This window comes from Thamnophis sirtalis, unplaced genomic scaffold (assembly GCF_051295495.1).
Source record: "Thamnophis sirtalis isolate CommonGarterSnake01/CBP01778 unplaced genomic scaffold, rThaSir2_p1.2 scaffold_13, whole genome shotgun sequence".
Classification (NCBI taxonomy): Eukaryota; Metazoa; Chordata; class Lepidosauria; order Squamata; family Natricidae; genus Thamnophis; species Thamnophis sirtalis.
In genome coordinates this window covers 41,398,104-41,421,910 of record NW_028261393.1, presented here as the reverse complement: position 1 = coordinate 41,421,910, position 23,807 = coordinate 41,398,104, and positions in this window count along the sequence as shown.

Below are 23,807 nucleotides of genomic sequence, written 5' to 3'. Positions count from 1 at the left end.
CTAGTAGTTAGCCCAGACTAAGAAATGGAAACATACAGTTCTAAAACTACTTTTATTAGAGTTGCTATAGTAATTTATGGGGTGGCTCAGTGGCTAAGACGCTGAGCTTGTTGATCAGAAAGGTTGGCAGTTCAGCAGTTCGAATCCCTAGTGCCACTTAATGGACTGAGCTCCTCTTACTTGTCCAGCAGACCTTTCTGATCGACAAGCTCAGCGTTTTAGCCACTGAGCCACCGCGTCCCTGTAAGCTGCTCTTAGTTGAATCTGAAAAACCAAGCAAGGCTCCCCTTGGTTAGCAAAGGGCTGGGATATGCCAGAAGTACAGAGCAGAAAGTAAATAAAGCATTCTACAATGTATCGGTGACAAACCGCTGCTGAATGATAGCCAATAAAACGAGATGGACATCCTCTGAAATCGCTTAACTCAAAGGAATCTCATCTTATAAGTTGTGGGGTGAAAGCAGAGCAGGAGAATTCAGACCAAGCCAATCAACATAAAAATCTCTAATATTATGACAAGCCAGCCTGAAGGAAAATGTATGTTCTTCTTCTTGCTTTTCAACTTGAAGCATCCATTTCCTGTGACAGTCATAAGCTGTCACCATTAAAGTAAGCTGAAGATGAATTTGGGGGAAAGCAAAATGAAGGATGCCTTTTCTTGCAAAAAACAACAACAACAACATAAAATGTAGGCTGGGAAGGGAGAATGAACCATTCTAAGTAACAGGAACACCCAAATATGGGACTTCATAAGAAAGCACAATCAGAGAAGTGCCACAATCAAGACTTAGCCTTTTGCTCGCTCTTTTTTTCTCTCTCCCTCTCTTTTTCAAGAGGCACAGCAGAAATGAAAGAAGAAAGAAAAGTACCACTCTCCCTGATTGAAGTAAAGGTTCCTTAATTTCAAACCATCCTGCAACTTCATTTGGAGTTCTTTTTTTGTGTGGGGGGAGGAAGAAAGCTAAGTGCTGTGCAGTAACTGCCTTAAAGCCTCTCCAAAAAATCAAGTAATAAATATGGATGGATGGTCCGGAGAATGAAAAAATCAAAGCCTAAGGGCAAAGATGACACAGTGAGAGCCACTGGAATCCTGATCCTCATTTGCTTACACCTAATAGACAGAATAGGGTGACTCAGTGGCTAAGACGCTGAGCTTGTCGATCAGAAAAGTCGGCAGTTCGGCGGTTCGAATCCCTAGCACTGCGTAACGGAGTGAGCTCCCATTACTTGTCCCAGGTTCTGCCAACCTAGCAGTTCAAAAGCACATAAAAATGCAAGTAGAAAAATAGGAACCATCTTTGGTGGGAAGGGAACAGCATTCTGTGTGCCTTCGGCCTCCCCAGATAATAAACCCAATTTAGCTTTTGAGCTCATGCACTAAAATCACCCCTCCCCCCAAAATAACCCCTCCCCCAAAATATTTAGAGGCATGCACAGCCAGTCCCCACAATTTCCTCTGGTACTTACTTTTACAAAGCATGTAAAAATGCAAGTAGAAAAATAGGAGCCACCTTTGGTGGGAAGGTAACAGCGTTCTGTGCACCTTCAGCATTTAGTCATGCCGGCCACATGACCATGGAGACGTCTTCAGACAGCACTGGCTCTTCGGCTTTGAAACAGAGATGAGCACTGCCCCCTAGAGTCTGGAACGACTAACACATATGTGTGAGGGGAACCTTTACTTTTACCTTAATAGACAGAATTGCAGTGGACTAAAGTTATAACCTAACTTAACAAATATACAGCACCTTGGGAGATTACAGAGTATAAATGCTCCAACACTGGAACTTTTTAAGAAGATGTGGGATAACCATTTGTCTGAAGTAGTGTAGAGTTTCTTGCCTGAGCAGGGGGTTGGACTAGAAGACCTCAAGGTCTCTTCCACCTCTGTTATTCTAAGATATTCTAAAGAGTTGTCACTTGCAAAGGATCAGGACAATATGTTAAGTGGCAGCATAGCTGGTTTATTCAAGCCTACATAGAAAGTTAGCACCTATCCCTCTCCTAGAAGAATGAAATATTTTAAGAAATATTCAAAAGGCAGAATATTAGATTTACCTGGATAAAAAATGGAGAAACATGTTTTTCCAGGCAGAAAGCAGCCCTCATCTTTCCTTAATAACCCACAGGAGATATAGCACTTAAGAGAGAACTAGATAGCTCTATTCATAAGCAAGTACCCTCACTCAAGATCCAACACAGGACAAAGCCATTAAGCCACATTAGGAATTATCCAACACCCTTTCAGAACAAAAGCCCCTTCATTGCATCACCCTCAGACACCTCAACCAAACTTAGCTCAGAGAAACACCTAGGATTTGTCTTTGCCTATTGAGCCAGCTATGACCCCTATATAACCTCTTCATGGCTCCATGGGAGTCTGAAAACAGCCAATAGAATACATGTTCTTGCACAGGAACAGGAATCTCAAGTGCAGAGCCCAAGAGAAGGTATAAACGTCATGTGGTCAGTTGCCCCAAACCCATGTGCTTCTGCTTCATCATTAAACCATCTTTCCAATCAGCTGCCATGTTTCCAGTGTCTTTCTCTCATTTTGGAATGGAACCAGATGGATATTTCTTCCCATACCTCTGTACAAAAATCCAGTCAACTAATGGCCAATACTAAATTGGTGCTAGATAAGGGTCATTAGAATCCAGGAGGGCTTGGACTTAAAAAACTGTTTGTGGCAATGTAAGGAGTCTAAGCTGATGACACATTTAATTCTCCCCCACATACACACCAGTTCTGTCTGCTCTTCTCCTAAAAGAGTGGTTACCCTGAACCTTTTCCTCCCTCTCCCATACAGTTCGGGATTGTGCAGTCTCCCCCCCCCCTTGGAATGTGTTATCCCCTTCCTGGAAAAACATGGTCTTATTCAGAGGTGGTATTCAGCTGGTTCTGACCAGTTCTGGCAAACCAGTAGTAGAAATTTTGAGGGGTTCAGAGAACCGACCAATACCACCTATGGATAGCCCCGCCCCTGATCTATTCACTGCTTCCCGAGTTCCAGCTGATCAGCTGGGTCTTCTTTTGTTGCCCTGCACAGGAGAACGGAGCTGGAAAGCAGGTTAGTGGGGTGGGAATGGGGATTTTGCAGTAACCTTCCCCTAGGAGTGGAGAGGGAATGGAGATTTTACAATATCCTTCCCCTGGAGTGCAGAGAGAATGGAGATTTTGCAGTATCCTTCCCCCAGGAGTGGGGAGGGAATGGAGATTTTGCAGTATCCTTCCCCCAGGAGTGGGGAGGGAATGGGGATTTTGCAGTATTCTTCTCCCAGGAGTGGGGAGGGAATGGGGATTTTGCAGTATTCTTCTCCCAGGAGTAGGGAGGGAATGGAGATTTCACAGTATCCTTCCCCTGGAGTGGGGAGGGAATGGAGATTTTGCAGTATCCTTCCCCCAGGAGTGGGGAGGGAATGGGGATTTTGCAGTATTCTTCCCCCAGGAGTGGGGAGGGAATGGGGATTTTGCAGTATTCTTCTCCCAGGAGTAGGGAGGGAATGGAGATTTCACAGTATCCTTCCCCTGGAGTGGGGAGGGAATGGAGATTTTGCAGTATCCTTCCCCTGCCACTCCTACCAAGCCACACCCACCAAGCCACGCCACACCACCAAGCCACACCACACCCACAGAACCAGTAAAAACATTTGAATCCCACCACTGACCTTATTGTTGTTATTCTCCTTACACATACCTCTTCTACAGCTGTACATCTGATCACATCAAAACCTAAAAGCAATGGAGAAATGGAGAAAAATATTATTCAAGAGATCCCTCAAATGAAACGCAGGAATCTCCAATGGCATTAAAACAAGGAGGGACAATCTGGTTCCCAACATTTGCTAAGCTATTCCGGGAGCTTTTCATGTGGAAAAGATTTTTCTTGCTTGAAAGAAAGGAAAGAAAAGGAGGTTAAGACCTTAATTCTAGAGGGGCAGAATGAAGAACAAGACTGGAATCATTGGTTTCTGTTTCCTCTCCTGGTTTTCCCCTCTTTTGCTCCCCTCTGCTGGTGGTACATGTTTTCTCCCAGAGCTTTTCAAAGACATTCTGACACCGTATGTCAATCTCTGCTAAGGAGAAAGAATATCATTATTGAGTTTGGAACTGCCAGTATGTTTTTTGACAAAAAGGTGCCATTAATGCAGTATCTGTGTGCCCTTTTTGTTTTGCTTTTGTGAAATTTATCTTTGTTTGTTTCACCTCTATTTAATTTAGCTTCTGTTTGTCCCAGTGATTGATCATTAAAAAAAAGTATGCTTTACAGTCAACATAGAAATTCCTATTATTTTACCATGTGCACACACGGATACATCACAAATATTATTTTACTATATGTCTTGCTAAAAGCTTCTGGTGTTTATTAGCAGCTGCTAAGGCATAACATATGACAAAAATGGTTTTGATCATCTATTTCTTGAGTTTAAATTTAATTACGTTTCCAGCTCACTGGCTGGCTATATTTCATCCTAAACAGCTATTTCATTTTCATGCATTCAGTCTTAATCCACCCAGTTTCTCATCATTTAGAAACCTACTGATATTTCTTTATCAAATAATCTTGGGAAGAATGTGCCTACATTATTTCCATTTTATAGCTGCTTTCATTGATGCCAATCTCTTTTTCTACTGCTTTGTGGAGTTTGTAGATCCATTTTTAGACTGTTTTCATCCCTATCTACATTCTCTTTCTCCTCCTCCTCCTCCTCCTCCTCCTCCTCCTCCTCCTCCTCCTCCTCCTCCTCCTCCTCCTCCTCTTCTTCTTCTTTCTTCTCCTTCTTCTGATTCTTTTGATTCTTTTTCTGCTGCTGCTGCTCTTTCTGCTTCTTCCCCTTCTTTCCTTTCTTCTTCTTTCTTTCTGTACGTCTCTATTCAACAAACAACAATAACAAGTACATAGCACATCCTAACTTACGTTCAGCAGCTTTATGTAGTTCATATCTCATTAGCACCATCTAAGAGAAGAAAGGGGGGAAAGGTTGTATAGATAATGGTAAATCCTTCCTGCAAAAAAATTACGTGGGATAAACTTCATTTTAAAATAGTAGCCACTGATATCTCTCATATTGCTGAAATATCACAGCATGCAAAGGTGTGTGTGTGTGTGTTCCAAACTACCAAGAATCATAATTCTGGATTTTTTTCCCATTCCCAGCAGCCAGACTACACAATAAGGAAGTAATGAATATTCTCAACAGCTTTGAAATAGGAATGTTGCTTTTATATCAGCTTTTTGGTATTCATTTGTTGATAGGGCTTTTGCATTTAGGATATTTGATTTCCCTGTGTCTATATATAATTACTGGAAGCCTTTTATCTAACAATCAACCCACCAATTGCATTTATTGTAGTCTTCTCTTCTATTTTTCTTCTTTCAAGATAGCTCGCTTAGAGAAAGTCACTTTAGCATATCAGTTCAAGGCCATTTGGAGTCCTTGGCGGGATAAATGTTGAATGCCCTTGAACTAAGTATTCGATGATTTATTATTATTATTATTATTGTTATTATACAATTGTATCACATCAGCCAGTTGTTTCGCCAGATTTGGCATTGGTTACTAGTTGGGCCCCACCCAGGGGCCTAGGATGTCATAACGTATTTTTGTAGAGCCAAGGTGGCGCAGTGGTTAAATGCAGCACTGCAGGCTACTGCTAGATCAGCAGGTCAGCGGTTCAAATCTCACCGGCTCAGGGTTGACTCAGCCTTCCATCCTTCCGAGGTGGGTAAAATGAGGACCCGGATTGTTGGGGGCAATATGCTGACTCTCTGTAAACCGCTTAGAGAGGCCTGAAAGGCCTATGAAGCGGTATATAAGTCTATTGCTATTGCTATTGTACTATGCGTGCAGATCCAAGCAGTGCGGCTTTTTGCATTTGACTGATGGTGATTTTGTCAATTTTTAACTATTTGAAATGTAATTCCAGTGCTTTTGGAATAGCACCCAGTGTGCCAATTACCACTGGAATTACCACTGCTGGTTTGTGCCATAGTTGTTGAATTTCGATTTTTAAGTCCTGGTATTTTGCTATTTTTTTCATGTTCCCTCTCGGCGACCCTGCTATCACCTGGTATTGCGATGTCTATGATTGTGACCTTATTTTTCTCAACCAGTGTGATGTCTGGTGTATTATGCGCCAGTATTTTGTCCATTTGTATACGGAAATCCCACAAGATCTTGACCATCTGATTTTCGGTGACTTTTTCAGGCTGATGTTCCCACCAGTGTGTTGCTGTTTTAATATTATAATTTTTGCACAAATTCCAATGGATCATTTGTACTACTGAATTGTGCCGCAATTTATAATCAGTCTGCACGATTTTTTTACAGCAGCTGAGTATGTGATCAACAGTTTCATCAGCTTCTTTGCAAAGTCTGCATTTGGCATTATTATTATTAGTAGTAGTAATAGTAGTAGAAGTAGTAGTAGTAGTAGTAGTAGTAATAGTAGTAGTGCTTTAATGTGTTTCAAAATGGTGGGCTGCCTATTGGCCTTTATCTACATGAACCTGGATACTGAATTAGTTCATTTTTCAAGTTTATACTGTTCACTGAACTATTAAGTAAACTGTCTACACAGTGTCACAACACATTATAGGTCAGCCATGAGAGGCAGCCAGATGAGCTAATTCTACTTTATTGCAAGGTTACATCAACAGAGTCTTGCTTGTCTGAAATGACATATCTCCCCCCTTTGCCTTTGCAGTCCAAGAAACCAGACAGTCTTTTTTGAACTGTTTGATTCACCCCCAGATGCTCAACAGCATCTTATAGAACACTGAACACCAGAAGAACTAGACACAAAAAGAGTTTTTTCCCCCTGAATGCCATCACTCTGCTAAGCAAATAATCCCCTCACCGCTGTCAAACTATTGACTAAGTCTGCATTACTATTAATCTTTTCATCGTTCCTATCATTCATCTCCTCCCACTTATGACTGTAACTTTGTTGCTTGTATCCTTATAATTTATATTGATTGTTTCCTAGTATGATTTGATTGCTTATTTGTACCCTATGACTATCATTAAATGCTGTACCTTATGATTCGTGATGAATGTATCTTTTCTTTTATGTACACTGAGTGCATATGTACCAAAGACAAATTCCTTCTTTGTCCAATCAATAAAGAATTCTATTCCATTCTATTCTTTATCTGACCATACCCTTGGCTCTGTCTCTTGTCTCTGTTTTCCAAGGACATTCTCACATGCCATTATATTGTACCAGATATACATATAAAATCCACCTAAAATTAACACACGATAAGCTTAGTCTGTTGTACAAATACCCTTGCTAATCTTCATCTGACTTATTTAAATGTAATGCATAAATATAACCCTGACATCTCTTAACTATGAGTACTTTTCAAGTGAACTTCCCCCTTTGCAGATAAAAGGCATTTGCTAGACAATATGTAGTATATAATGTAGACATTAAAATGTTGGACTGGATCCAAGATGCAAAAGGAAATATAACCTTGATGAATGAAAGCTTAGAATGGTTAAGTAAATGTCAACTTAGTTGACTGGAAAAGAAATAAGAGTGAGAAAGAAACTCAAGATAACTCCACCTTGATTTTGTTCGGTATAAAGAGAAGGTAGAGGATACATTGATAGGCTTTCAAGATTCTGTTTCTGTATCCCACAATAGAGTTTTTATAGTCTTTGCCGTGTCTGTCTTCTGGAACCCCCAAGCCTCATTTCTTGTCTTGGATGATCAGTGGATGACTTTGGGATGATCTCTAACTTTTAGTCATGATTGGCAATAGAGCAGGAGAGAAGGGATTATATATCAGCTTCTGTTCTTGGAGGAAAGGCAGGATATAAATCTAGCAAAAAGTAAAACAAGTTCTTTTTTTAAAGTTTTTTATTTATGTATTTATTTTTGCAAACATAACAATGTGAGAACAGTGTGGCACCGGTGTGTCCAACATTCTAATACAAATGAAACTAATATAATTAATCATAATTGTTACATTCAACCAACTTATATATTTCTAGTAGTAATACATAATTATATTAACTTGCAGTCTGTCATTATTCAATTATTCGATGTTTTCTCTTGTTATTGCTCTTTTTATTATATAAAAATATATACATTGATATTCTAACTTTTAATTATACCACCCTTTATTAAAAGATGTTTTCTTTCAATCCTACCTAACTTCTAATCATGTCACCTACTTAAAAAAAGGAAAGGAGAGAGAAAGGAAAAGAAAAGTAAGTCAGAACAACAACCATAAAAAGAAATCATCTATCCATCATATCTTGCCCCCTTCAGTACTTTAATTGCTATGCTTTTTTTTGACTTGCCTTCCATATTCCTCTCCTAGATCTTTGTCTCTGTCTGCACCATTTTTTTGGCTGTTCAATCTAGGTATTTCTCCCACCTATATCCTCTTCCACTGCCTAGTTTCCAGAATTTCTGGCCAGGCCCCTGTCTCCCATTCGAAAGTATCTTCCTGTATCTTTAATTCTCTTTTCAACTGTCAATATATTTTCCCCCTGATTTAATTCATCAGTCACTGTTATTCTCTGGTTCTTTGGCTCAGTCTTTTCCTTCATTTCTATTGTTGGTCCCTCCCTTTCCTGGGCATCTTAGTCTTTACTCATCATCCCTCGTGTAGTATTTTCCATTTTCTCCTTAAATCCTTTCTCCATGATGTCCTTTGTGTTCTGAAAGATTAACACCATCTCCTTCAAAGTAGAACAAGTTCTGAATTATAATTTGAGTATTGTACAAGTATTGGAGGGGTATTCGGTAATTATTGTTTAAGGAGTCTAAAGCTCTAAGTATTTTATTAACCAATCACCTGCTCCATCATTGTAGTTGAGGTAGAGAATTTTGTTCTCTCCAGATGTTGCTGAACAACATCTCCCAATAGCTCCAGTTCACTCAGCCAAGGTTGCAATATCTGGAGAATAACTTATTCCCTGTTCCATCTTGCAAAAAAAAAAAAAAGGTTAATGTAGTGCTAGGCTACATCAACAGAGGGCTAATATCAAATCATGTTAAGTCACTGCACTGGTAAATCCACATTTGGAATATAGATTGCCATTCTGGTGACCAAGATGCAAAACAGACATTGAGGTCTAGAAAGAGTGCAGAGAAAAACAACAAAGATAATAAGAGGTCTGGAGACTAAATTGTACAATGAACAGTTAAGGGAATTAGGTATGTTTAACCTAACAAAGAGAAGGTTTAAGGGTGACATGATAGTTATCTTCTAGTACTTGAGTAGCTATCAACAGAGAAGAGGGGGTTGACTTATTTTCCAAAGCACCTGAAGACCAAAGTAATGAATGGAAGCTTGTCAGAAACTCAACTTGGAACTGAGGAGCAATTTCCTGACAGTAAGAACAATTAATCAATGGAATTTTATGCCTCCTGGAGTTGTGAGTACCCCGTCATTGGAAGTTTTAAAGAAATGATTGGATGACCACTTGTCCAGGATGGTATTTTGACTTGGGCAGGGGGTTAGATTAAATGACCTTCTAAGTCCCTTCCAGTCCCTGGATAATCCATGATTCTCTCTGGTTTCTAACTTAACTCAATGTCTAGGCTCATTACTAAAGCTCTGAGAAGACTATTTCCATAGACATCCTGCTCCTGAGCCCTACTGCTTATCTTGAGACCTCACCATCACTTCATAGTACTGCTTTCTTCTCTCTTATTGTCCCCCATGAGTTTCATTAATTTTGTCTCAAGTCTAAGCTCTGCATCCTTCATCCATAAAATCAGTTCTCAACTGCTCTCCACTGTCTTTGTTCAAACTGCCCTTTTATTGTCTAAAAATCCTGGAGCGAAGCTTTGATCAATTTTTACAAATCTTCTAGCTACAATCCCAGTTAATTGACCTTTGGCCAATTTAGATGCTATTTTACCATATCTTATTCATTTTCCAAGCTTTAGCTCCAGATACTCCTTCCATAGCAACAGTAACCAAGGCAATACATCAGCTTGGGTACTTTATAGAGCAACAAAACTAGGCATCTAGTTAGTTACATTAGAAGTCACTGCAAGAACATAAACATTGCACTCCACAGAGAGACAAATGACAATACAGTGTTTCTTCATTAAGGTCCAGGACTACCCAGGAGACTATGGTTCCTCACTAACCCTGTCTGGAGATAGCAAAGTTTAAACTTGAGACCTTTTAATATAAACCATGCACTGAGTTCTGTGCATCACTAACATGCCAATCATTTGATATTAATACTCATTCAACTTCAATCAACTAGAGATCCAGAATAAATCACATAAGGTTTTATGGTATAAATCTTCAAGAAAAATATCTTTATTTATCCACAAGTTTTATAATGAGACTTGGAACCAAGCATAAAAGATTTTCAGAAGAGTTAGTGGCCATTGGCCAGGCATGAAGTGAATAGTGCTTTGGTACGAATTGTAAAGTAAATCTATTTGGGTCCCCCCAAATAGATTTACTTTACAATTCGTACCAAAGCACTATTCACTTCATGCCTGGCCAGTGGCCACTAACTCTTCTGAAAATCTTTTATTTATTTATCTCAGGTGAATTTTTTTTTTGAGTTTTGCAAACGAATTTCCCATTTCCCTTATGTGCTATACCTTAATGCAGATGACAAAGAGTAAACTTGCACCCATATGATATGCAGAAAATGGTTATTAGACAAAAAGTACAAAAGGGAATATGTGAGGAGAAATCTGTACAAAATATATATTGGACTTTTTAGTGGTGGGTTGCAATTTATTGTACTACCGGTTCTCTCGTGCACATGCGCAGAAGCATCTGGGTGGGTGGGCGGAGCCTCCCACCGCTGCCTCTACCAGTTTGAGCGATCCGGGGTTAACCAGCAGAAACCCACTTTGGGGGCTTTTCCAAAAAAAGGAATCATGAAACTTATGCTGAAATTGGATTAGAAAAAAGAAAGGTGGAGACAAAGCATCACTGGGTTTTGTACGAAAAATGTAAATTCAATTGTCTTTGAAAATGGGCTAATCTCATTACTTCTTTATCCATTCAAGGAAGAACTTGATCTAATGCACATTCCGCCCACCCCACACACAAACAATTCTGTGCAATAATCTGGACTTTAAGCACCTTGTACGAGATCTTGCCACTGTCATTTAACTTTTTTTATTTCCCATTATAATTGTGCTAGTCTTCCTTATTTATTTGTGATACTTATCTGCAGCTTCAAATATGCCCTTTTTTGTTTGTTTGTTTCAACCAATGGGAAAAAGTGAAGCCGTTTGACATATTCCTCAGCAATTCTATTTCTAAATGCTGATCCTGGTATCATCCCTCAAATTGTCTGAAAATACTTCTGGGCAATTTTAACGTGCAATTAATATGCAATATTAATTGGAAATGTATAGTCTCACAACAATGTAGCAAGAAAGAAGACCATAACATTTAAGGATAAATGTGGAAAATATCTAGTCATTTTGAATGAAGGTACATAAGGGTGTACAGGTCTCTGTGTTATGTATGTGTATGTACATACATGCATGCATATGTGTGTGTATGCACACATGCATGCATGCAAAATTTTGAAGTCATTGTTTCTAGCTGTCCCCCATCCCCATATTTTCCCTGATATTACTTTCCATTTTTAAATCATAACATATTGTCTAGATGAGCACCTTATCACCACCCAACAGGGGAATTCAGTGTTTGCATTCGGATTTGCATTTATATGGCATTTTCATACACTGTATCTCAGATGGCTGACAGAGCAATGAATCACAGATCCATGGAGTGGTTGGGGGCATGCATTATAAAGACGGTTGCAGCATTCAGCAGGGGTGCCTCCTAGGAGGCAGACTGTGGAGGTTTGGGTTGCTAATGAATCTTTCCCAACAATTAGATCATGAAGAAGCTTATTGGCCCAGAAAGAATCAACCATCTTTGCTTGGAGTAGAATTCAGGATACCTAACCAAAGGTCTTGAGAAAAATCCCATTGCTACAGGCTGACCTGATACACAGTTTGTGAGCTAATGTATAAATCAGAATTGAACTATTCACAGGCTTTTTCGATTTCCTGCCTCTCCCAACAGAATACTTAGGGATTTTAGAATAATGAACTTTTCCTGTGGTGAGAGCAAATGCATTTTAAAAGGCACTTTTAAGAGAAAATGTTGAACTTTTAACATGGATTTTTTTTCAAGCATTCACACCCTCCCAGAAAAACAACAAAACTGGTGCTGTGAATATATATTCAAAAGGGACAGAAGCAGAAAAAAACAATGATTTATCATAAGTGTTGCTATTCCTTCCTTCCTTCCTTCCTTCCTTCCTTCCTTCCTTATTTACTTCCTTCCTTCCTTTACTTGTATGCAATTTCAATGTTTATGACTTTGAGCAGCATACATTCCACAATTCAGCAAAAATGTTAAAACAATAAAGTTAGTGTGTGTGTGTGTGTGTGTGTGTGTGTGTGTGTGTGTGTGTGTGTGTCACATACACATTGACATTGAGTCTTTATTGATTACCCTTGGACCATATCAAAATGCAAAGTTCCATCAACAGATTATTACTAAAATTTGATAAAAAGAATTTAAAATGGAATTTGATAAAATACAATTTAAAATGGAATTTGATAAAATACAATTTAAAATGGAATTGGAATAAAATACAATAATTTAAAATATAGATAAAATATGATCAAATGATATTTTGGTGTCACCCCTGCAATCTACCCCAGTCAGTTCCACATATGCAGATCATACACATATATACATAGTCCAACTCTTTTCTGAAGCAGGAGATCCCATACCATTCTAAAAAAATGTCTGTCCAATTTCTTCTTGAAAACTTCCAATGACAGAGCACCTACAACTTCTGGAGGCCTTTCACTATTTAATTGTTCTGAGTCAGGAAATTTCTCCCTAATTCTAGGTTAGATCTTTCTTTAATAATCTTCCACCTGTTATTTCTTGTTCTGCCCTCAGGTGCTTTGCAGAATAAGTTGACTTCCTCTTCTTTGTGACAGACCCTCGAGTATTGGAAGATTGCCATTATATCTCCCCTAGTCCTTCTCTTCATTAAATTAAACATATCTACCTCCCTCATGGCAAATCTAGACAGCATATTAAAAAGCAGAGACATTTCCCTGCCAACAAATGTGCATATAGTCAAGACTATGGTTTTCCCCAGTTGCAATGTATGGCTGTGAGAATTGGACCATAAGGAAGGCTGAGCGCCAAAGAATGGATGTATTTGAACTCTGCTGCTGGAGAAGACTTCTGCAAGTCCCTTGGACTGCAAAGCGATCAAACCGGTCAGTCCTAGAGGATATCAACCCTGACTGCTCTTTAGAAGGCCAGATCCTGAAGAGGAAACTCAAATACTTTGGCCACCTAATGAGAAGGAAGGACTCACTGGAGAAGAGCTTAATGTTGGGAAAGATTGAGGGCAAAAGAAGAAGAGGACAGCAGAGAATGAGGTAGTTGGATGGCATCACTGAAGCAGTCGGAGTAAGTTTAAATGGACTCCAGAGGATGGTAGAGGATAGGAAGGCCTGGAGGAACATTGTCTATGGGGTTGCGATGGGTCAGACATGACTTCACAACTAACAACAACAACAACTTCCCTCAATTGTTCATCATATGATTTAGCCTCCTTTATCATCTGCACTCTTTCTAGGGTCTCAGTTCTCTTCGTCGTATCTTCCTGAGAACAAGCCTGAAGTAAGTTAAGTGAATTTCTAGGTATCTCTTATGTATCTCCAGTCCAACACTCCAAGATACTGATCCTATAATCTTTTCATTAATATCTCAGAAATGTCAAGTAGAACTCCTCTATGATGGATTTCACGTTTCATGAATTTCAAGAGTACATCTACTTTAGATAAGTGATGCTGGGCATGTTTATCACACATTGGGTCTGTATGTAGCTTCATCCATCTTTACAAGTGCATCATTATAATCACCAGGTATAATCTCGTTAGACTTCTCCTATGACGCTGTCACAACTAGAGAGAATTAGGCCACCTGTGACTTTTTATGTCATCTAAAAATTGTTGATTGAATGTTCAAAGCCATCTGACTTTATGATCCAGGAATATGATTGACAGCCATGCCAAATGCCTATAATCCTTTGCACTTCGCTTCTTTACACAACAGTCCTGTGCCACCCAAGAGTTTTAATCTAAAATGTGAACTCTGTATGCCAACAACTCAACGGTAAAACTGACAAGTTAATGCCTCTCTGATCTGGTGCACTGTAGGTCATAAGTCAAAGGACAGGATTAGTGGAGCATGAGTGTGTTTTCATATGTTGAAGAGAAACGAGCAGGTTCATAAGTCTTCCATTATGGGTGTGTATGCCTTTAACTTTTGCAGAATAGAATTTCATGCGGTCCATTTCTCCTGAGTATAAAATTATGTTACAGTGGAAAGAAATGGTTGACCTTGAAAAAAACTTGCCAATCACAATCCAAAAGAGCAAAACTTGGTCGCTGGATTTTCTTCTCCTTCTTTTTCCTTCCCTTCCCTTTTTTCCTTCCTTCCTTTTTGATACAGGTGAGATAGTTATAAAATTACTTCATTCAACAGGAATAGCATCCAGATAAGACAGGCAGACATACCTGAATTCCTGCCAGCTCAAAATAGATCTTTGCATAATATCAGATGATGAGAAGGAAGCTTAAATTGGGATATGCTGCATAAAATGAAAGCACCAGCTGTGTGTGAATATGCCTTTTGTTATTATTTCTTTAACTAGTTATAACTTGGACATCAGGATTTTTTTGACTACCAGAACTTTCCTTGTCTTCATTTTTAGGGGTTATTAACTCTTAGATGCAAAGACTTCTTTGAGGATGTTCTTAGCTGCCCCAGAAGGAAGGTCTAGGTCTAATATGCTTAAACTGTAATTCTGCAGAATGATTGGATAGTTATTGTCACAGCAAGAGTGGAATAACAATGGAACCAATTTTTGAGAAGGACTCCCTGGTGGCCTTTTTTAATCAGTGTTTGGACCACCATCTCTGGGGGATTCTCTTGCTCTATGCTATCCCTTCACATTCATATTTAATGGTTTCATAATGTGATGCTGTTAGAAGGGCATGGAGGATGAAGTTCACTCCAACTTTCATACTTGGATTTTCAAGGGCCACAAGGGCCATCTCAACATCCTTGGAGAAATGATGCTTAAAAATGGAATAAGGCTTTCAGGCTAACCTGGGAAGTTCTAGACTGGGATTGGCAATCCTGGAGTCACATGTGACTCTTTCATCCCTCTGGTGCGGCTCCCTGTCGCCAGTCGGTGCCACAATTTTGAGAGGAGCTTCCGGTTGGGGCAGGGAAGCACGGCGCGCCAGGAGGAGACTCTCATGCTGCGGGGGGGGGGGGGGGTGTCTGGTTGGCTCCAAAATTGATAGGGCTTTTACTTAGGGCAGATATAGGAAAAAGGATGCCACGCTAGGAGGAGACTCTATGGTGGGGGAACCAGACTTCTGGTTGGCTCCAGAATTGAACAGGGGGCTTCTGGTTAGGACCTTTATTGTTCTTTGAGTGTTTAAGGTTGGCAATTCCTGTCCTAGAAGTAGACAATGGGAAATTCTGTCTCTGTTGCCAAGAAACTTACATAGAAGTTTCCAAAATTTCAGAGTTGACCTTGACTCAAAGGAGTTTTATGTTTACCTCTTTACAAAGCAAAGGAGGCCATTATGTAATTTCATTAGGGTTGCAAATTTTTGGATAACCTCTCTTCTGTTTTCGTAATATATCAGGGCAGCCCTGAATAAATTATTGGAGGGCATTTAGCAGAGTGCAGAGGGCTACGGTCCTAGTTAAAATTCCATAGTACCAAATGAGATGCAATTTTGCAGATATTAAGTACCTACCGAACATTAACTGCAGATTGCAGGGCCAAAAGGTTTGTGTATCACATGAAGGGTGTAATGTTACGATGCTTACTGAGATGAATAATTAGTGGTGTGCTTAGTAAACAGCACCTCCTGCTCCTTCCCCTGATCCCCAGGCCCTCTTTATCACAGTCTGCTTGCTTGGTAGCCCCATTAGCAATGTTTGAATAACAGATTAGCTAATATTCTATTCCTGCATTCTTCTGATATATTGTAGGTTTGAATCAGGGGTGAAATGCTCTAAAGTCTGCTACCGCTTCGCTTTGCTACCACTTCGCTTCGCATGTGCATGCGCACTTGATGCACATGTGCACCACAGGCGCTGCTGCGCAGCATTGAAAAAAGAGGATTAAGAAGCCTTTTCTGAGTCTGCAAAACAGTAAGTAAAACAGCAAGGGGAGGAACAACTGTGCCGCGAGAGTTAGATTTGCTAGAAAACAGGATTTCCTGCTTTCTTTTTTAAATTATTTCAAATAATACAAACAGTACATATACAAGGGAATACAAAAAAAGAAAAAAAGAAAAAGAAAAAGCACATATTGCAGTGCACTGCTCACCCCCCTGGAGACCCTCCCCCCCTTATATTCCTTAGATGTACAATATATTCCAATTGTGCTCTTATCCCCTCCAAAACAACATATATTTTTGAGTAGGTTTATTCCCTTTGCGTTCCACCAACACTGATTTTATAAAATCCTCTCATATTTCATTATAATTATTTACTTTAATCATCCCTTTTTAAAATTTAATTTCTGTTGTTAATTTATCATTTGTTGCCACACTCCAAATTTCATTATACCACTCATTTATTTGAATATTCCAATTTTGTCCCCAATATTTAGCCATCACTAATCTAGCTGCCATTATCAAATTTACAATCAATTCCTTTTTTGTTTCATTTATATTCCATTTTTTCCACCAGCAACAACAATACAATCCTCGGTGACATCTCTAGCTTTACATTCAACAGTGCTCTAATTTCTCTAAACACCATGTCACAATCCCACCACATACCGTATTTTTCAAAGTATAAGACGTACCTTTTTCCCCCAAAAAAGAGGGTGAAAATCTGGGTGCGTCTTATACTCCAAATGTAGCACCACCCACCCACTCACACATCGCATTTTCCGGTGGTTACAGGCAGTGGGAATCCTCCTTCCACATGGAGCCTGAATTGCATTGAAAGCATGTGCTGCCACTTAAAAATGCTTTCCTTCATGGTTCCCTGTTTCACATCGCAGAGCGGCACACCCTTGTCCTCCTCCACAGAGCCGACTTGTCTTTTCTCCTGGCCAGCACCGTCATCCAGGGGAGGTGGGGAGAAAAGCGAGAAGGCAACATGGTCCAGCGAGGGCACAGGGCAGGTAGATCAGAGGCAGCCAGCTGATTGCTGGCTTTCTGGCTCTGCTGCTGGTTGCCTGGAGCATGTAGGCCCTCAGGATGAAGACATTTTGAGCAGGGAAGGCTCAGCCCCCTCAAGAGCTGCTGGCTGAAAAGCAATCATGGAGGAAAGAGCCACGCATCTTCCTCCTCCTCCACAAACTCACCTTCTCTTTTTTTTCTGGCCAGATCTGCTGCCTGAAATGGATCTGGCCAGGAGAGAAGGTGAGTCTGTCAAGGAGGAGGAGGGTGCTGTAGGTGAATGCGCAGGAGTGGAATCCCCTTTGCGCCTGCTTGCCCACAGGCAGAGACAACACACACACACACCAGCCCGAATCAGTCCTGATTTGGGGGGGAACAGTGGGCGGAAAGGGGGTTCAGTTCCTGTACGTATCTTTCTTTACTCATACCGGGTGTGAAAGGGGGGATGGGCAGGGAAGTCTGAAGCATATCGGGGAGACCTATCCCCCTTCATCCCAAAGGCTGGCTCCAGCTTGGCAAGGTGATGGCCAGGACGATCCCCAGCATGAACCAGCCCCTCCTGTCCTTTCCCCCCACTCTGCTTCCAAATTTGCAGCAGCTGCTGCTCCTCATCTCTCCTGCCCACTGCTTGGAGCGGGTGCCCTTACCTCCTTTCCCGTGTTCTTGCCCTAACCCATGCAAGCAATGGCAGGGAAAGAGTCTCTGTTGTTGTCATCTGCAATGTTCCCTCTAATTTTTTTTCAGGGTTTGCGGAAAAGTATAGTGTTCAAGCGGCACATTTTCATGCCCGAGCACCTGAATTTTTTTTAGCCATAATTGCCATCAGAGCAGATGTTGGGAGGGGGCAAGGAGGAAAAGGGTCTCCTCCCTCTCCTTCAGACCCTCAGGAAGAAAGGGAAGGGAGGAGGAGGAAAGGAAAGGAAATGGAAAAGAAGAAAAGGAAAGGAAAAAGGAAATGAAAGGAAAAAGGAAATGAAATGGAAAAGAAGGAAAGGAAAAAGGAAAGGGAAAGGGAAAGGAAAGGAAAAAGGAAAGGAAATAGAAAAGAAGGAAAAGAAAAAGGAAAGGAGAAAGGAAAGGAAAAGAGAAAGGAAAGGAGAAAAGAAAGGAGAAAGGAAAGGAAATGGGGAAAAAAGGAAAGGAAAGGCGAAAGGAAAGGAAAGGAGAAAGGAAAGGAGAAAGGAAAGAAGAAAGGAAAGGAGAAAGGAAAGGAGAAAGGAAAGGAGAAAGGAAAGGAGAAAGGAAAGGAGAAAGGAAAGGAGAAAGGAAAGGAGAAAGGAAAGGAAATGGAAAAGAAGGAAAGGAAAAGAGAAAGGAAAGGAAAATAGAAAGGAAAGGAAAAGGAAAGGAAGATAGAAGAAGGACAGAAAGGGAAAGGAAAGAGTGGAATGGATTGGTACTGCTCAAAAATCAAATCTCAAGATCCCGTGGAGCTCTTTGGCTCAGGCAGTCCAACTCCACACTGCTTCCCTCTCTCCCCAAACCGAAGGGATCACAGAAAAACTGCTGAGCCCAGAACGGGGCTTCAGAGGACGCAATGCCTGAGAAACCCCAGATGTGCAGAGAAATGCAGGCTACAACCAGTGAATCCCGTTTTCCCAGGAACCGCCGAAGCCCCAGAGGACCAATGGGAATTCTCCTTTCTGCTGCGTCATTGGTCTCCGGGCAAAATCTTCCTTGATTTCACTAATCACCAGATGGAGGAGAGAGTTCGGGGCAGAGAGAGAAGGAAGGGAGAGGGGATATTTTTAGTCCCATTTAAAGTCATAAAAAAAACTGTGCTGCAGTTTGAAACTTGTGCACAGTGTTTTCTTGTTACCTGCGCGGCTGCACAGGTGCGCAGCTTAGGGGGAACATTGGTCGTCTGGAGCACAAGCCCGGGCAGCCAGCTCCGGCTCTCCCTTCTCTGAGCATGTCCCATGGTGGTTGCAGCTGGGCAGTGGGACTCTTGCTATTGCTGCTGCTCCTGCTGCTGCCGCCACTGGAGAGTAGCAGTGATGGCAAGAGCCCTGCCGGCGCCAGCTGTAACAGGATGTGCTCGGGGAAGGGGGAGCCGGAGCTGGCAGCCCGGGGTTGTGCTCCAGCTGCCACTGCTTCTGCTGCTGCAGCCACCAGAGACTCCTTCCCCGCCACAGCTCCCCTCTCCCTTTCCTCAGCCTCCACGCTATTTGGGGGGGAGCAAGCAGCTGCCAGGCAGGAGAACCACCATGCTTCCCCCATGGGTGGGAGGTTGAAGAGGAAACCACAGACGAAGAGTGGCGAGGGGTTTTGCCAGTGCAAGAGAAGTCAGTGGAGGTGGTGTGTGGCTGGTGTGCCTTATTCCAACTTCCCCCGGGTGCAAAATGCTTTAAAAAATAAAGTTTTTTTTTTTTTGGGGGGGGGGGGTTAAGTGTTAAGGGTACAGTTTTAAGACTTCTGCACTTCAAGTGCCAGAGTTGAAGAGTTATAAAAAGGATATATTGTGGTAAAAATTATTCTGCTATACTGGTATTTTATTAAATAATATATTACTATACCATTTGGTTCAGAATACTTTTTTCCTTCTTTTTCTCCTCTAAAATCTAGGTGTGTCTTATAGTCCAGTGCGTCTTTTACTCTGAAAAATATGGCATGTTTATATGTTCCAACTTAAACCTCCAACAAATATTTGTATATTTACTATCTATTTGATTTAATTTACGGGGTGTTAGGTACCACCTCCATACCACTTTATATCTGTTTTCCTTAATTCTAATTGACATATTCTTATATACTCTTGTATTCCAAATCTTTTTCCTATCATTATCATTTATTTCTCCCAAATCTAATTCCCAAATTAATTTTAAACCTTTTGCCTGCTCTTTTAATTCAGTTAATATTCTATATATTTTCCCTGTTCTTCCTTTCCCTATATATTCTTCGTTCATCATTTCAAATTTTGTTAACTCTTTCCTGCTTTCTAGCGAATATAAATCATGCAGCACAGCTGATTATCACACAACTGGTCATCAGTAGTAAAAAAATGCCAGGTGAAACAGTAGCATTTCTTTACTACCGGTTTGAGTGAACCAGTAGCATTTGTTTACTACTGGTTCAGGCGAACTGGTAGCAGTTTTTTACTATTGGTTCAGGTGAACCAATAGCATTTTTACTACTGGTTTGGTCGAATCAGTAGCATTTTTTACTACTGGTTTGGGTGAACCAGTAGCATTTTTACTACTGGTTCAGGTGAACCTGTAGCATTTTTTACTACTGGTTTGGGCAAACTGGTAGCATTTTTACTACTGGTTTGGGTGAACCGGTAACATTTTTTTACTACCTGTTCAGGCAAACCGGTAGCATTTTTTTACTATTGATTTAAGTGAATTGGTAGCATTTTTTTACTACTGGTTTGGGCAAACCAGTAGCATTTTTACTACCAGTTTGGGTGAACTGGTGGCATTGTTTTACTACCGGTTTGTGTGAACTGGTAGCATTTTTAATCTACTGGTTTGGATGAACCGGTAGTATTTTCTACTACTGGTTCGGGCAAACCGATAGCATTTTTTTATTACTGGTTCGGATGAACCGGTAGCATTTTTTACTACTGGTTCGGGCGAACTGGTCCGAACCGGTAGCATTTCACCCCTGGTTTGAATGATCCTGGAGGAGCCTTGTAGATTTCATCTAGATGATCTCTGCCTGAATGAAAGCCCTTGGAATGAAAACAAAGTAAGATTCTCTGTGCTTTGCTAACCTCACGTTTCCCAGACTTTCAAGTCTCCCAATTAAAATAGTTTTCTTTTCGCAATTTCATATGCAAAAGTCCCACGTTACCCAGCATGTCAGCTTGCAATTTAGTTTGGAAACCAAGGCAATTCCTTCCCCACCCCCCAAAAAAGGAGAAAAAAATCCTCACCTGACACAATCCAATAAGCCTTGTCAGAATCTGGCTAATCAAAAACTCCAGCCTTAATCACATCAGTGACTTCCGCATCCATCAAGGCAGATCTTCATCGTGGGATTTCATGCTAAATCCAATATAACCCCGCATTTAATTGATCCACATTGCAAATGCTTTCACTGCAAGATGTTGCTCTATTTTTATTCTGTTTCATTTTGCCTTTATTGGGGTAAAAGTGGCTTTTGCCCCCCCCCCCTGCAGCAGCTATGTCCGAAATAGAGGCGTCCTGCACCCCGCAGCTATGTCTGACCCAGATGCAGGGTGTGGGGCGCTCTATGTCAGTCAGAAGCGGTGGGGCACTTTCTTTCGGCTTTTGCCCGCCCCGCAGGGCAAATACTTCCACCTTGCAGGCGCCGGAGCCACAGGCCACCAGGAGTACGTCCAGCCCACAGCAGAAGAGTGCCGGTTCCTGCCCAGGCTGGCGCGAGAGCCGCGGAGGCGAAAGGCGAAGAGGGGTGGGTGGGTGTTCCAAGAGCCCCCCCCCCTTTTGCACTCTGCAAGCCAGGCCCGCAGCGGCAAGAGGCTCAGCTCCACTTCTATCGCCCCCCCCCCTCCACTCCAGAGAAGCCGGCCGTGGGCAAGTCTCCGCAGCCCCGGTTCCATCTCCAAGCAGCCCCAGGAGGAAATGGACCAGCCCCGCTTCCCTCCCCAGACTTTCCGGGAACAGACTACCCGCATTCCACTCCCCGTTCCAAGCCCTGAGTGGCCAGCCTTGGCTCCTGCCGCTTTCTCCCAGAACTCCGGCAGGCCAGCCGAGGAGGAGCCTGGACGAGGCTGGAGCGAGAGCCACGGAGGTGAAAGGCTGGCCACTCGGGGCTTGGAAGGGAGAGCGGAATGCTGGTCCTCTGCTCCTGGAAAGTCCGGGGAGGGAAGCGGGGCTGGCCCATTTCCTTCCGGGGCTGCTTGGAGATGGAACCGGGGCTGCGGAGACTCACCCGTGGCCGGCTTCTCTGGAGTGGAGGGGGGGTGATAGAAGCGGAGCTGAGCCTCTAGCCACTGAGGGCCTGGCTTGTGGAGTGCAAAAAGTGGAGGGGGCCTCTTGGAACACCCCCCCCACCCTTCTTCGTCTTTCGCCTTCGTGGCTCTTGCTCCAGCCTCATCCGGGCTCCTCATTTGAAGAAGTCAGCTTCTTTTTACCACTTTAAATATTCTTCAGGGAACTATTTCTATTTCAAATGGTGAACCAAATAATACATACATGTTGCAGTGAATTTTGGGAAGTGTTCAAGAATAACTATAATTTTCTATAGGAAACTGACCATTTCAAAATGATGTCCCATATTATTACACTTTTATACTCGGTCAAACATCAAATATCACTTTATAGCTGCATATTATAGGGTATGGATGATTGGATTTTTGAATTCCTCCCCCCTGCCCCCTCCCTCAGACCCACCTTTTCCAGCTGTGTCAGAGGATCATTTCAACTCTCCTCTTGTCCGCCATGATGAAAATGTAAAAAGAAAAAGGCAACTTAGGCAAGACCTGTTGCTCCCAGACCAGGAGGCATAGAACCATGTGCCTCCTTTGCATAAGGAATTTTTCGCCTTTTAACCCTTGCTTAACTCTGAGCAAGGGTTAAAAGGCGAAAAATTCCTTATGCAAAGGAGGCCTGTCGTTCTCTCACCTCCCCCTGCAGCTAGCACTAAGCAGAGTCATTCTGGCAGCAACTACCTTAGCCTTTTTCCTTTTAATTTTTCTTTTCTTCATGACACTGGTGAGGCCCCGCCTCCCCTGCCTCCCCTGACTGCACATCCCTGCTTTGCTGTCCATTGGGTTCTGCTTTAGATGGTCACAGGACAATGACAGTTTTGACATTTCATTGAAGCAGATTTTGTTCTTCTGCACAGAAAGGGTAGCAGTAGCCCTTAGACTTATATATTGATTCACAGTGCCTTTACAGCCCTCTCTAAGCAGTTTTACAGAGTCAGATTCTTGCTCCAAACAATCTGGATCCTTATTTTACTGTCCTTGTAAGGATGGAAGGCTGAGTCAACCTTGAGCCGGTCAGGATTGTACTCCTGACAGTGGGCAGAGTTAGTTTTCCATACTGTATTCTAACCACTGCACCACCACAGCTCGATAGGAAGAAAAAGGGGGAAGGAGGGAAGGAGGAAGGAAGGAAGGAAGGAAGGAAGGAAGGAAGGAAGGAAGGAAGGAAGGAAGGACAGTAATAGCACTAACACTAGCACTAGCCCTTAGACTTATATACCACTTCCTAGTGCTTTTCAGCCCTCTCTAAGCGGTTTACAGAGCATATTTCCCGCAACAATCTGGGTTCTCATTTTACTGACCTCAGAAGAATGGAAGGCTGAGTTCACCTTGAGCCAGTCAGGATCGAACTCCTGGCAGTGGACAGTGTCAGCCTGCAATACTTGCATTCTAATCACTGTACCACTATAGCTCCTTAATCAATTCACAAGCAATCCTTGAGTTTAAAAACTTTTCGTTATATGTTTTATTATATTATTGCAAACATGTGTATGTTGCCCAACCACAAATGGGATATAAACCACTAAAAAAAAAAAACCCACTCTTCTCTTGAACTCTCTCAATGACATGCATATCATCAAACTGAGCACACAACATAAGCAGGATCAAGCTCTAACAAAACAAATCAAAATGGAAAGGGTAGCCCATCCATCAGTATGAATAAGATCTATTT